A 13,856-nucleotide genomic window follows, 5' to 3' on the forward strand; every position below is an offset into this window, starting at 1 on the left:
TGGTGTCACAGCTTGACCAACCACACTACTGAGGGTTAAATGCACTTGGTGACGGGCGCAGCTTGCCCCTGATGTAGTATATGGCCAAAAAATGAACAGACTATTGCTGGTTAAATGCACTTGGTGACGGGCGCAGCTTGCCCCTGATTTAGTATATGGCCAAAAAATGAACAGACTATTGCTGGTTAAATGCACTTGGTGACGGGCGCAGCTTGCCCCTGATTTAGTATATGGCCAAAAAATGAACAGACTATTGCTGGTTAAATGCACTTGGTGTGATAGCTTGACCAACCACACTACTGAGGGTTAAATGCACTTGGTGACGGGCGCAGCTTGCCCCTGATGTAGTATATGGCCAAAAAATAAACAGACTATTGCTGGTTAAATGCACTTGGTGTGACAGCTTCACCCTGATGTAGGCTTTAGCCAAAAAACAACCACACCATTGAGGGTTAAATGCACTTGGTCGCAGCTTGTGCTGGCGCACCACAAGACACAAAATGGCCGCCGATCACCCCAGAAAAATGTGACTGACAAACGGTCTGGGCAGCCTAAAAACAGTGAGCAATTGAGTATCAGCAGCTCAATGACCCACAGCTGCAGATCGATCAATAATCAAGTCCTTTGGAGGAGTTAATCTGCCTAATCTCGCCCTACTGTCGCAGCCGCAACCTCTCCCTACGCTAATCAGAGCAGAGTGACGGGCGGCGCTATGTGACTCCAGCTTAAATAGAGGCTGGGTCACATGGTGCTCTGGCCAATCACAGCCATGCCAATAGTAGGCATGGCTGTGATGGCCTCTTGGGGCAAGTAGTATGACGCTTGTTGATTGGCTGCTTTGCAGCCTTTCAAAAAGCGCCAAGAAAGCGTCACAAAAGCGCCAAGAAAGCGACGAACACCGAACCCGAACCCGGACTTTTACGAAAATGTCCGGGTTCGGGTCCGTGTCACGGACACCCCAAAATCCGGTACGAACCCGAACTATACAGTTCGGGTTCGCTCATCCCTACTGCTGGGGAGGTTCTTATATAGTAAGGGGTAGGAAGCTTTCCTATTCGTTGTTAGGGATTTTGCTAAGCTCAGACAAAGATATTGCAGCCTTCCCATTGGCCCACACGCAAGAAGCACGAGGGTACTGATGAAAATATTAACAATAAAAAATCTAGAATATTCACGATTATGAAGATACACTATATTCTTAATCCTCGCAAATTCTCAAAGTGCTGAATTACTTTGTCACAAAGCGCATTCCTTTGTATGTAATGGGGGAAATGATGGAAAACGGTGATCGCACCGCCCACCATCGTTGAACACCTTAGATTCTGTGTTCATCGCTGATTGCGCATCAGATGCTACAATTGTGGGCTTTCAGGCATTAATCTGGTTAAACAAAACAAACATACTCACCTTACCCATTTGCTTCTGAAGAGGCATGCCAATCATGATTGAAGAGATTTCAAGTGGTGACGTGATAATGTCATTATGCTGGTGGGGCATGGTGACCATACTGCACCCGGCCAACGCACTAGCATGGTGACGTCAAATGCCATCCCGACCAAGATTTTGCTCAGTATCTTCAATCAAGATGGCCACAACGGGCTCTCTGCAAGCAAATGGACGAGGTGAGTAGAATCATTACCACAAAGTGCAGCAAATCAAATTTTTCCTGAAATGCAGATCAAAGTGAAAGTGAATAGAGCTGGGTTGCAATGCCAAACACAAAGCGATGCCAATTGTGTCACTGTTTCTGGAGGTAAACAGCCATGTTTTTCTACTCCTGGGTAACTCCTTTAATAAATACAAAATCCATTACAGACAAAATCATGTTAAAGCCTTTTTTTACTCCATGACAAAATATGTAAAGGCAAGCATCTATGTGAGCCTAGCATAACATTGATTTAGGATAGGTCTCTAGTAAACACCAATGCCCCCTAAAATTCTATTTACTAAAGGACAGCACCATAAACTTATTCTAAAGATAGATTAGAATAAGTTTATGGTGCTGTCCTTTAAGATCATACCAGTGTATTACTTTATTGCGGCGGGCAGCAGGAAGCGCACGGCGTCATAGCAACCAATGACGCCGTGCGCGCATGCTCTCAGCAGGAATCCAGCCCGTGGTTCCACGGACCGCTCACGGTCGTGAAACTTGGCCGTGTGCATTCGGCCTAAGGCATTGCCAATCGACTCCTCATAGGACAATGGCAGAAACATATCCAGATACATATTTATGTTGATCTACTGTAAATCATCAGAACCTATAACGAGCACTGGTTGCAGTGAAATACCTAACAAATTCACAGTAAATCTGCAAGTAAGGGCGCAGTCACACGACCGCGCCTCTTTTGCAGTTTGAAAATCTGCAGATCTGCAAAACACGGATGCCGCCCATGTTCTTTCTGCAATTTGCAGAACGGAAAGGGGGAGCCCATTATAAAAATGCCTATTCTTGTCCGCGATAGGACCTGCTCTATATTTTTTGCGGGACCACGGAACAATAGATGCGGACAGCACACGTATGCTTTCTTTATCTTTTGCGGCCCCATTGAATTTAATGGTCTCCACCCATTCCGCAAAGTTGCGGAATGGATGCTGACTGATTCATACGGTCATGTGAACGAGCCCTAAGTCCTTAATTAACAAGTCGACTTGCAGTGGATTTGTTGCATCCAAATCTGCAGCAGAAATATGTGTTTCGTGGGAATCCTCCCTTATGCCTCTTAAATTAAAGGCATATGGAAGTACATTGTGGCTATCAAACAGCTGATTGAGGGGGAGGGGCATCCCTGCTGTCAGACCCCCACCGATCAGAGATAGTCATGACCAATCCAGAGGATATTTCATCAGTATGAAAGTCTTAGAAAACCTCTTTAATTGCAGTTTATGTTGAGCATGGAAAACAATACTTATAATAAGAAATAATTGCAAAGCTGCATAATAAACAATACAAACAATATTACAACTGATTTGATTACAAATCACTGTTATTAATTTTATTTATGTAGGAACAAGTGAATTACTGTACAGTGCTGCTGTTCATGTCTTTGAAATATATTCATTATACAGTGACAGAATTGTGATCCTTATGAAATGTACTACTAGAAGATAAAAGCACAGGAGCCATGATATACCTGTAAACACTCCATTGTCAAGGAATGTCCTCTGTATACGGGACAGAAAGAGGCCACAGCAGCATCTTTATCGGACAAGCTTCAACAGAATGTGTGCCATAAAACAAGACAGCAACGTTTCGGCTACATGGTAGCCTTTATCAAGCCTAGTAAAGAGTGACCATATCATACCATAAAAACAATTAAAAAGCAAAACCTCACATGTGCCTACCCTAACCCAAGTGCGGGCAAACTTTATAAGGAAGTCATTCTCAGAGGTGTACATAGAAATCATTGGGTTCCATAGAAAGAATCTGAATTGGGCCCCCACGCCCTACCCATCCCTGGTCTCTCCCACTAATTGTGCCCTGGCCCCTCCCCTGCCCCATCTATGAACTGCCTGTTGCTGTGAATTATATAGTGTGCCATAACCCTCCCAAGTGCCTGTTGCTACACATTAAACAGTGTGCCATACCCCTCATTAACTGTGCCTTCTGCTGTGCATTATAAAGTGTGCCATACCCCCTATGAACTGTACCTTCTGCTGCGGTTATTATTTAGTGTTCCATACTCCCCATGAACTGTGCCTGCTGCTGTGTATTATAGAGTGTACCATACCCACCTTTATATTGTGCCTTCTGCTGTGTATTATATAGTGTACCATGCCTACTCAGAGATTGTGCCTTCTGCTGTGTATTATATAGTGTGCCATACCCACCCAGAGATGGTGCCAGCTGCATATTATAAAGTCTGCCATACCCTTTCTCTGCACCATGAACTGTCCCTTCTGTTGTTGCTGTCTTTTATATTGTATGTATGTGCCCCCTTCTCAATAAAGTTTGCTGGGTTCACATCTAAGTACTGCAACCAACCTGGCAGGAACCAGCCCCGAGGAACTTTCTTTATCAGCAGAACACAGAGATTGATCTCCTGTGATTTTCCTACGCAGAGAGCAGAGAGAAAGAGTGTTCATCGGTAGCCAATGTCATTGACTGGTTGTTTAAGGATGTGGGGCCCTAAAAACAGGGATCAAGGAGCCAGAAGGGTGCAGGGCCATTCATCCACTGCCAGACCCCCTTCCCCATGGCATGGTCTACCGCTATTTGAGGTAAACAACTGGTCATACAGATGTCAAACTACCTAGAATCTTTCTAATACATATTTATAATATGTCAGTGGCAAAGCTTAGTTAAGGTCTCTACTAACAAAGGTCTTCACTGGGAAATCCATTAAAGGATCCATTATGCGCTTTATGCTGTGGCATGATGCTGCCACTCTTTGCTGACACATTCACTTTGTCATTTTGATTCTCATTTTTAGTAATAAATATAGTTTTTTTCTGTCATTTTTCTTCTGTAGGATCAGTAACAATATGATAAAGGTTGCTCTCACCCTCGTGAAATATTATGCACCTATATTGTTCGGTGTGTCCTGGAGACACATTTATATATCCAAAATACACCAAAAGTAAATGTGAAATTGTCTTGTTCAGTGCAGATTAAAGCAGCAATAAATCTTCACCAACTACAAGGTGATTGTGTCCCCATTGATATTCTGCAGAATGTTTCTCTCCTTTGTGCAATTTTTAAATAATATTTCTGAGATGCGAATTTAAGTACAATAAATGACATCCTTGCAAATTTCCCGAGCAATTCAGTTTGTGAGCATTTAATTCACTGCAAAGGCTCTCAAAGCCACAAATCACATTACCATGGCAACTTCCAATGCAGCGTTTCATCATTAAAATGTCAATCAATTACATCTAAAGATAAGACTTTAGGAAACCAAAACACATGCAGAACAGCAACAGAAATATTGTAAAATAACAAAGGCAATAAATATGATTAGAATCTGCCTATTTGCTTTCTTTAAACCAACACACACAAATGTGGATATGAATATTATCTCAGATTCAACGGCTGATCAAAATAAATGAACATATTGGGCTATTATATCAGCTCATGTGAGGTATGAATGCTTATAATGTGGCATTGCTATCTTACATTTTTTCATTCCGGAACATATTATTTTATGAAATATCTTCTTAGTGTAATATAATATGTATATTATTATGATATAATATTTAAAGGATGATTTATTTAATTCTGCATAAAATTGATACATTGAAACAATCCATGTTCTAATAATTCACATAAAAAATGGTAATTATAGCAAATGAGAAGCCATATAAGCCAAACAATGATGTTGGTTGATTCCAACATTGGCATAATACATTGCTAACTTATATCACCTTGTTAACCTGTGTAACAATGGTTGCAAATAGGGTTGAGCGAAAACCATAGAAGTGCTGGTTCGCCGGGTTCAGTTGACCCGAACTTAACCCCAAAACCCATTGAAGTCAATAGGGACACAAACTTTGGGGCACTAAAATGACTCTAAAAAAGTAATAGAAAGGGCTAGAGGGCTGCAAAAGGGAGCAAAATAGGGGTAAGAGCAGGGCAATTGCCCTGCAAACAAATGTGGATAGGGAAATGAATTAAAATAACATAGAATATTAATAAAAAGTAAAAAATAATGTTCTTGAACTAGGAGGAGTCAAAGTGGAGTAGGAGGTTAAGGAGGCAGTGGACGTGGTGCTGTAGGTGGAAACGGTGGTGGAGGAGGAGGAGGTAGCCAACGCTATATTTTTTTTTATAAATTTGGGATAACCACAAAACATTGGGAAATATAAAAAAGAAAACAAAGAGAGAGTATAACAATGGCTGGGTGCAGCCGGTATACTTGTCTATTCTGCACAAGGTACGGACAAGTCCTGTGGGATCCATGCTGGTTCATTTTAATGATCATGAGCTTGTCCACATCGGCTGTGGACAGTCAGCTGTGCTTATTTGTGATCACCCCCCCCCCCTGCCGTGCTGAACACACATTCGGACAATATACTGGCCACAGGGCAGGTCAGTACCTCCAAGGCATAAAGGGCAAGCTCAGGCCATGTGGAGACCCAGGAGTTAAATGGGGCAGACCAATCAGTCAGCACATGTAGGCGTGTGCACGCATACTGTTCCACCATGTTGCTGAAATACTGCCTCCGGATAAGATGTTCCGTATCAGCTGGTAGTGCTGGTTGTTGAGGCGTGCTGACAAAGCTTTCCACATTTCAGCAGTGTGTCTACCAGCGTGCACTTGTACTCGCGCATCTTCCAATAATGCTTCAGTGACAGAATTGTCATCGCCCAAAGCGTTTTTTTCAAAGAGAAATAGAAGTGGGATAGTAACGTTGAGGATGGCGTCATCGGCACTGGCCATGTTGGTGGAGTACTCAAAACAGCGCAACACAGCACACAAGTCCCGCATGGAGGCCCACTTGTTGGTGGTGAAGTGGTGTTGTTCCGCAGAGCGACTCACCAGTGCGTGCTGCAGCTGAAACTCCACAATCACCTTCTGCTGCTCGCACAATCTCTACAGCATGTGCAAGGTGGAGTTCCACCTTGTGGGCACGTCGCATATGAGGTGGTGAGCAGGAAGGCCAAAGTTATGCTGCAGCGCAGACAGGTGAGCAGCAGCATAGGTGAGAATGCCAAAAGCGAACACAGACGGACCGCACTCAGGAACCTCTGCACCACCAAATTCAGCACATGCACCAGGCAAGAAATGTGCATTGAACCGGCTAGGTCAAGAGCTGCTATGAGATTTTGCCCATTATCGCACACCACCAGGCCGGGCTTGAGGCTCAGTGGCACCAACTACTTATCGGTCTGTTGTTCCATGCCCTTCCACAGCTCCTGCGCGGTGTGGGTTGTTCCCCCCAAACAGATGAGTTTCAAAACAGCCTGCTGTATTTTCCCCCTGGCTGTACTGAAGTCGGTGGTGATGCTTGGTGATGGTGACGGACGTGGTGGCATTGCTGCCACCTCCTCTGTTTGCGGGGTAGCAGTTGCCACTGTCACTTCAGAGGGGGAGGAAGAGGCCAAGACTGCAGCAGAAGAGGGACCAGGAGGAGCCTAAGATATTTTGTGGTTTTTGAGGTGTTTACTACACTACAGCTCGTGCTTTGCATTTAGATGCTTGGTCATGCAGGTGGTGCTTAGGTTTAGAACCTTTATGCCTCGCTTCAGACTCTGATTGCACAGCATGCAAACCACTTGAGTTTTTCTGTCAGCACATTGTCTGAAGAAATGCCACGCCGGGGAACTCCTTGGAGCTGGTTTTGGTGTGCTCAGTCCCTGGGTGCGGTGGGCAGTAGCAGGCATACTGGCTAGGGGACACTGCTCCCTCTTTTGCTGTGCGGCTGGTGCTGTGTGACCACCACCTCTTCCTCCGAACTGCACATGTTACTCGCATGACCTTGATTCCATGTGGGGTCTAGGACCTCATCATCCTCCACATCATCTTTCACCCACTCTTCACCCCTGCCCTCCCTGCTGGTCTGCACACTGCAGAAAGCCGCAGCAGTTGGCACCTGTGTTTCGTCATTATCAGAGATGTGCTGCGGTGGTCCTCCCATGTTCACATCCTGAAACATAAGTGGTTGAGTTTTTTGGAGCAGAGCTATGTGAACGGCCCTCGGATACCCTGCTAGCAGAGTCATCAAAAAGCATAAGAGACTGCTGCATGACTTGGGGCTCAGACTGCTTGGCTTATTTGCAAGGGGGTGAAAAGACAGATGCCCATGGGCTAAAGGTGCCAATTCTGCGCTTTGAGCAGGAGACTGGGTGGGAGACAATGTGAAGTAACTGGAGGCACTGTCAGCCACCCAATCTACTACTGCCTCTACTTGTTCTGGCCTCACCATTGGTACACCGGTATTCGGGCCTACAAAATAGCGCTGAACATTTTGTCACCTATGTGCTGAGGAAGGTGTTTCATTTCGGTGTGTATCTGGCACAGATCGACCATGTCCTCTCCCTGCAACAGGAGCTCCACCAACCCCAGCAGCACCACGACCAGAGCCCCGTCCCTTATTTGATGTTCTCCTCATTCTTTGAGGTCACCCACTGAACTAACAGATGAATTAACTATATTATTTTTCCTGTCACGTAAGCAATGCAGGTGTACTTCACGCAATAAATGGGTATATGACGTGCACCTAACTAACAGATGGATTAACTATATCAATTTCCTTGTCACGTATGCAGGGCAGGTGTACTTCACACAATAAATGGCTATATGACATGCACCTAACAGACGGATTAACTATATCAGTTTCCCTGTCACACATGCAGTACAGGTGTACTTCACGCAATAAATGGCTATATGACGTGCACCTAACTAACAGACAAATTGACTATTATATTTGTGTGTCAGGGGTACAAAGTACAATGTTGCATTGCACCCACAAAGAAAATTGCTGTAGGTAACCCACAGAATAAATAGTCAGATTTATTATTATATTTCTGTGTCAGGGATGCAAAGATGGTGATTTGCAGCCACAAAAAAATCGCACTAACACTGTCCCTCACTTCAGCTGCCTGATTTCAGTCCCTTCACTACTGAGAGCTGATGGGCGAAGCTACACATGATCCAGCTTATGTAGAGGCTGGGTCACATGATGCACTGGCCAATCACAGCCATGTCATTAGTAGGCATGGCTGTGATGGCTTCCAAGGGTACACATCTTAAAAGCTTGTTGATTGGCGGCCCTGTAGCCTTTCAACAAGCATTATTAAATGCCCAAACACCAAACTCGAACCCAAATGTTTCCAGCAAAGTTCTGGTTTGGGTCCGGGTACCAAAAATTTGTTAAATTTGGTACGGATCCATACTTTATAGTTCGGGTTTGCTCAACACTAGTTGCAAATAAAATACATTATAGGAAAAAAAGTATTGGAACATACATCTTAATCATTGATATGAGATGTTTCATTCAGTCCCAGTAGCACAGGTGTATAAAATCCAGCACCTAGCCATACCTACCTTTACAAACATTTGTGAAAGGATTGGTCATTCTAAAGAGCTTACTGAATTCAAGTGTAGTACTTGCCACCATTGCAAGAATTCAGTTCAGGAAAGTTCTCCCCTGCTAGATATTCCACTATCAACTGTAAGTGAAAAGGGGAAAGAACTGTAGCAATTCAGCTGTGAAGATGCAGACAACATAAAGTTGCTGAGTCCTTATACGCATAGTACATAAAAGTTGTCAACACTTTGCCGACTCAATAATTGCAGAGTTACAAACTTTCTCTGGCATCAACCAAAACTAAATAAATCACAGTACTGCTACATGAATACAGCAGTTAGTTACATTATACTGCTGTGTTAAAATACCAATGAATTTGAATGCATTATCCTATTTTGTTAATAGAACAGTAAGTTACATTATACTGCTAAGTTAAAATTCAACTGAAATTAACGAATTACACTACTGAGTTAAAACAGCTGTTAGTTGCATTATACTATTGCATTAAAATGCCAGTGACAATAAGTGTATTGTATGGCTGTGTTTTATGTGAAACCAGTTAGTTTCATTATACTGCTGTGTTAACATACCAGTGACATTCAAACCATTACACAGCTGCATTAAAGGGAGAATTTTTAAAAAAGCTACTGTTTCTTCTGACATATGTATGTATAAACATGAGCAGGCATCTGCCTCCTTTAAGGCATACATTTTAATTTTTGGATGCTTGTTCAGAACAAGTATCTGCTTCTTCTGACAATACAGTGTGTGTGTATGTTCATGGACAATCATCTGCTTCTGTTGAGGCATAATTTTCCAACAGCTTGCTTAGAACAAGCCACTATTTTTTTTCTGATAACACCATGTTTGTTTAAACACATCTGCCCACAATAAGGGACAATTTTTGAAAAGTTATTTTTATTTTTATTTAAAATAGTATAACACATATGATGGTGCAATCTGTTTTCAGAAAATGTTATCAGTGTCGACCATGTGTTTACCTATAGCTATATATATATATATATATATATATATATATATACATACATATATATATATATATGTCAGCATCACTTTGACATTATTTTCTATTGCTGTTGTTGCATTAAAGAAATTAAAAAGGAGTAGACAGAGAGCAAAAATTAAATTAGAGAGAGATAAAGACAAGAGATACAAAATATGTGTTCTGGGAGACCACAGAGTGTCATATACCAATTTGCAACTCAAATGCAGCACTTTTGATAGAATTGATTCAGACCAAAATCAAATGTTTTGACCTCTTTGAATGAATCAGACCGTAAATGAATTTCAGTATATTTGCTCATCTGTACGCACCACTCCTATACTTTGGAGCTGTGGAAATGTGTTCTATGGAATGGCAAATCCCTACCTGGAAGTGTTATAGATGCATCTGGGTTTGGCAAATACAAGGAGAACACTACTGCCTAACTGCATTATGTCAACTAAAATATTGTTGGAGGAGGAATAATGGTATAGCCAATGTCCCTTACTTGCAGTAAAGGTAAATCCTAAAGCTTCAGCATTAGCATTTTTGACAATTATATACTTCCAACATTGTGGAAAAAGCTTAGGTGAGGTCCTTTTTCTGTTCCAGCATGACTGCGCCCCAAGTGCATATACAGTTACAAGGTCCATAAATGCATGGTTGGGTGGTTTTATTGTAGAATAACTTGACTTGCCCACAAACAGATATTACCTCAACCTCATTAACACCTTTTGGATGACAGAGATTGAAAGCCGCGCCCTCTTGTCTAACATCAGTGTCTGACCTAAAAAAAAATGCTCTTCTGGATAAATGGGCAAAAACTCCCAGACATACTCCAAAATCTTGTAGAAATCCTTCTTAGAAGAGAGGGAGCTGTTTTAAGTACAAATGAGGGAGGGGCATCCCCGAATTAATGCAAAAACACTAATGCAATCGCACTCTGCGACCAGCACTCTGCTCTGCCTTTATGCTGGATGTTGAATAAGGCATTGGTGTACATTTTGGCCAAAGCGTAATAAGCCACTCACCACGTCAAGGTCGCCTTCATGAGTGGTCCCTAACAGTAGTTCCTACCCGTTATGGGCCACGACAGCCACACAAAGTCCAGGGAGCGCAGGTACAGCATGCATGCCAAGCACAATCTGCTTTTAACCCCGTACGGTGCCATTACAGCTTTCGTCGGATCCAGGGATGCAAGTACCAACATGCATGCTGAGCCCACTATATACTTCTCCTGGAGCCGTATTAATGCCTATGGATATAAATGGAATGCCATAAGGGCTTCTATAGGTGTAATGTGTAAATGTCCCAATATTTTTGTCTATGTACAGTACTGTATTGTATATAAAGTGTATATTATATGTCTATACTGGATATATATTACAGATTTTTCTATATGTTCAAGTCATTGTGGCATCTGAAAACCAGTGACCATATAGATTTGCACGAAGATCTAAAATCCTACACGATCAGATACATGGGAAAAATAGGTTGTTTCTTTATCTATTTTTATGGTATAGAGCTGTGGAATATGTTGGCTCTGTAAAAATTAACAGGTTATAAATTAATAAAATGTGTTAAATTAGATAATTGGGCTTCTGACATTTCATAAGCCCTATACTAGATACTGATGCCAGCCCAGTCATGAACTACTGTAACAGAGATAAGAGTGTGAATATGTAAAGATTTTTAGTTGATATTCATAATTTTAACTCACCATTGCAGGCATGTCACTGTTCAGATCTTTGTTTTCTTTCAATGATAAGGCCATTAAAAAGCAATATATTTAATAGTGTGCAAGAGTTTTAGGCAGAAGTGAAAAAATGCAGTAATGTAAGAATGCTTTCAAAAATAGAAGTGTTCATAGTTTATTTTTCTCAATGAACAAAATACAAATTGAATGAACAAAAGATAAAGCTAAACCCCTTAGTGACCAGCCTGTTGTGGGCTTTACTGACCAAGCCTTCCCTTTTTTTTGATTGTCGTCTTCCAAGAGATGTAACTTTTTTTTATTTTTCTATCTATGTAGCTATGTCAGGGCTTGTTTTTTGTGTGGGGCAAGATGTAGTTTTTAATGGTACAATTTTGGGGTACACATAACTGTGTGGTTAACTTTTATTACAGTGCCTTGCAAAAGTATGCACCCCCTTGACTTTTTTCATATTTTGTTACATTACAGCCTTAAGTTCAATGTTTTGTTAATCTGAATTGTATGTGATGGATCAGAACATAATAGTCTAAGTTGGTGAAGTGAAATGAAAAAGATATATAAATAAAACTATTGTTTAGAAATAGAAAACAGAAGGATCTTTACCCTAGAATGCGCACACAAGCGACGTAAAGACGGAGATACTTTAGAGGAACTTAATACTACCAGAGAAGAACTAAAAACCCACCTAAATGCACAATCAGCGAAAATATATTTGACCTCAAAACAAAAATTCTTTGTTCATGGCAATAGACCTACAAAATTTATGCTAGCCTTGCTACGTCAGCGTAAACGCAAATCCAGAATCCCCTTTATCAAATCGAGTGATAAACAACTGCTCAGAGATGATGAGTCGATTGCTCAGGCTTTCCATGACTTCTATACAGATCTATACAACATCAACCAGTCAGACTCACAGGAAGTTAAAACAAGCAAGTCTGTTTTGTCCCGTGAGTTCCTTCAAAATTTAAACCTCCCATCTATTAACACAAGCCAAGCAAATCGTTTGTGTGAACCAATATCTGAAGAAGAAGTCATGGAAACACTCAATGCTATTGCCAAGGGAAAGTCTCCCGGCCCAGATGGGCTCCCCGCTCTATATTACTCAACTTTTAAAGATATACTAGTTCCCCATTTAACCCAATTATATAATTCAGCACTAAAAGGAACTCCCTTTACCACTCAAACCTTAAGTGCTCACATAACTTTGATACCAAAACCGCAAAAAGACCCATCACTCTGCTCTAGTTATAGACATATCTCCTTATTAAATCTGGATCTTAAAATATATGCCAGAATCCTGTCAGCTAGGATAAAACCCCTACTCCAAGATTTGATTCACCCTGACCAATCAGGTTTTGTGCCAGGCAGGGAAGGGAAGGATGGCTTATACAAAATCATTAACACTTTGGTTTTGGCCAAAAAACGTAACTCTCCAGTTGTACTGCTCGGGACAGACGCAGAAAAAGCGTTTGATAGAGTGGCCTGGCCTTTCATCACTAACACGTTACGCACCTTTGGCTTTCCAGACACATTTATACAAGCGATTTTTGCTATGTACGCCTCACCTACGGCCTATGTAAAAGCAAACAATACTCTGTCCCGAGCGGTACATATTAGCAATGGCACAAGGCAAGGTTGCCCGTTATCTCCCATCTTATTTATTTTGTCAATAGAACCCTTACTACAATCCATAAGACAGATTCCCGGAATTAAAGGTCTAAAATGTGGCGACATGGAAATAAAACAAGCGGCTTACGCAGATGATCTCCTGCTAGTCGTCTCAAATCCCAAACAAGCTTTCAGTCACATTATAAACACCTTTGAAAAGTTTAGTAAGATCTCAAATTTCAAAATTAATATCTCCAAATCACAGGCGATGGGCGTAAACTTCTCCACCAAAGCTCTATTGCATTTAGAAAACAATTCGGCCTTCCAGTGGACCAGAAACTCACTGAAATTTTTAGGAGTCAACATTCCACCTGATCTCAATAAACTTTACAAATTAAATTACATACCCCTTCTGAACTCCATTCCAAACCTGTTAGCCTCTTGGTCTCCCACCTTTCTTTCGTGGTTAGGCCGTAAAAATATGTTCAATTCCCTAATTCTACCCAAACTCACTTATCTCATTCAGGCTATACCAATTAAACTCCCAAAGCACTTTATCGAGTC

The sequence above is a fragment of the Bufo gargarizans genome, chromosome 3 (assembly GCF_014858855.1).
Source record: "Bufo gargarizans isolate SCDJY-AF-19 chromosome 3, ASM1485885v1, whole genome shotgun sequence".
NCBI lineage: Eukaryota > Metazoa > Chordata > Amphibia > Anura > Bufonidae > Bufo > Bufo gargarizans.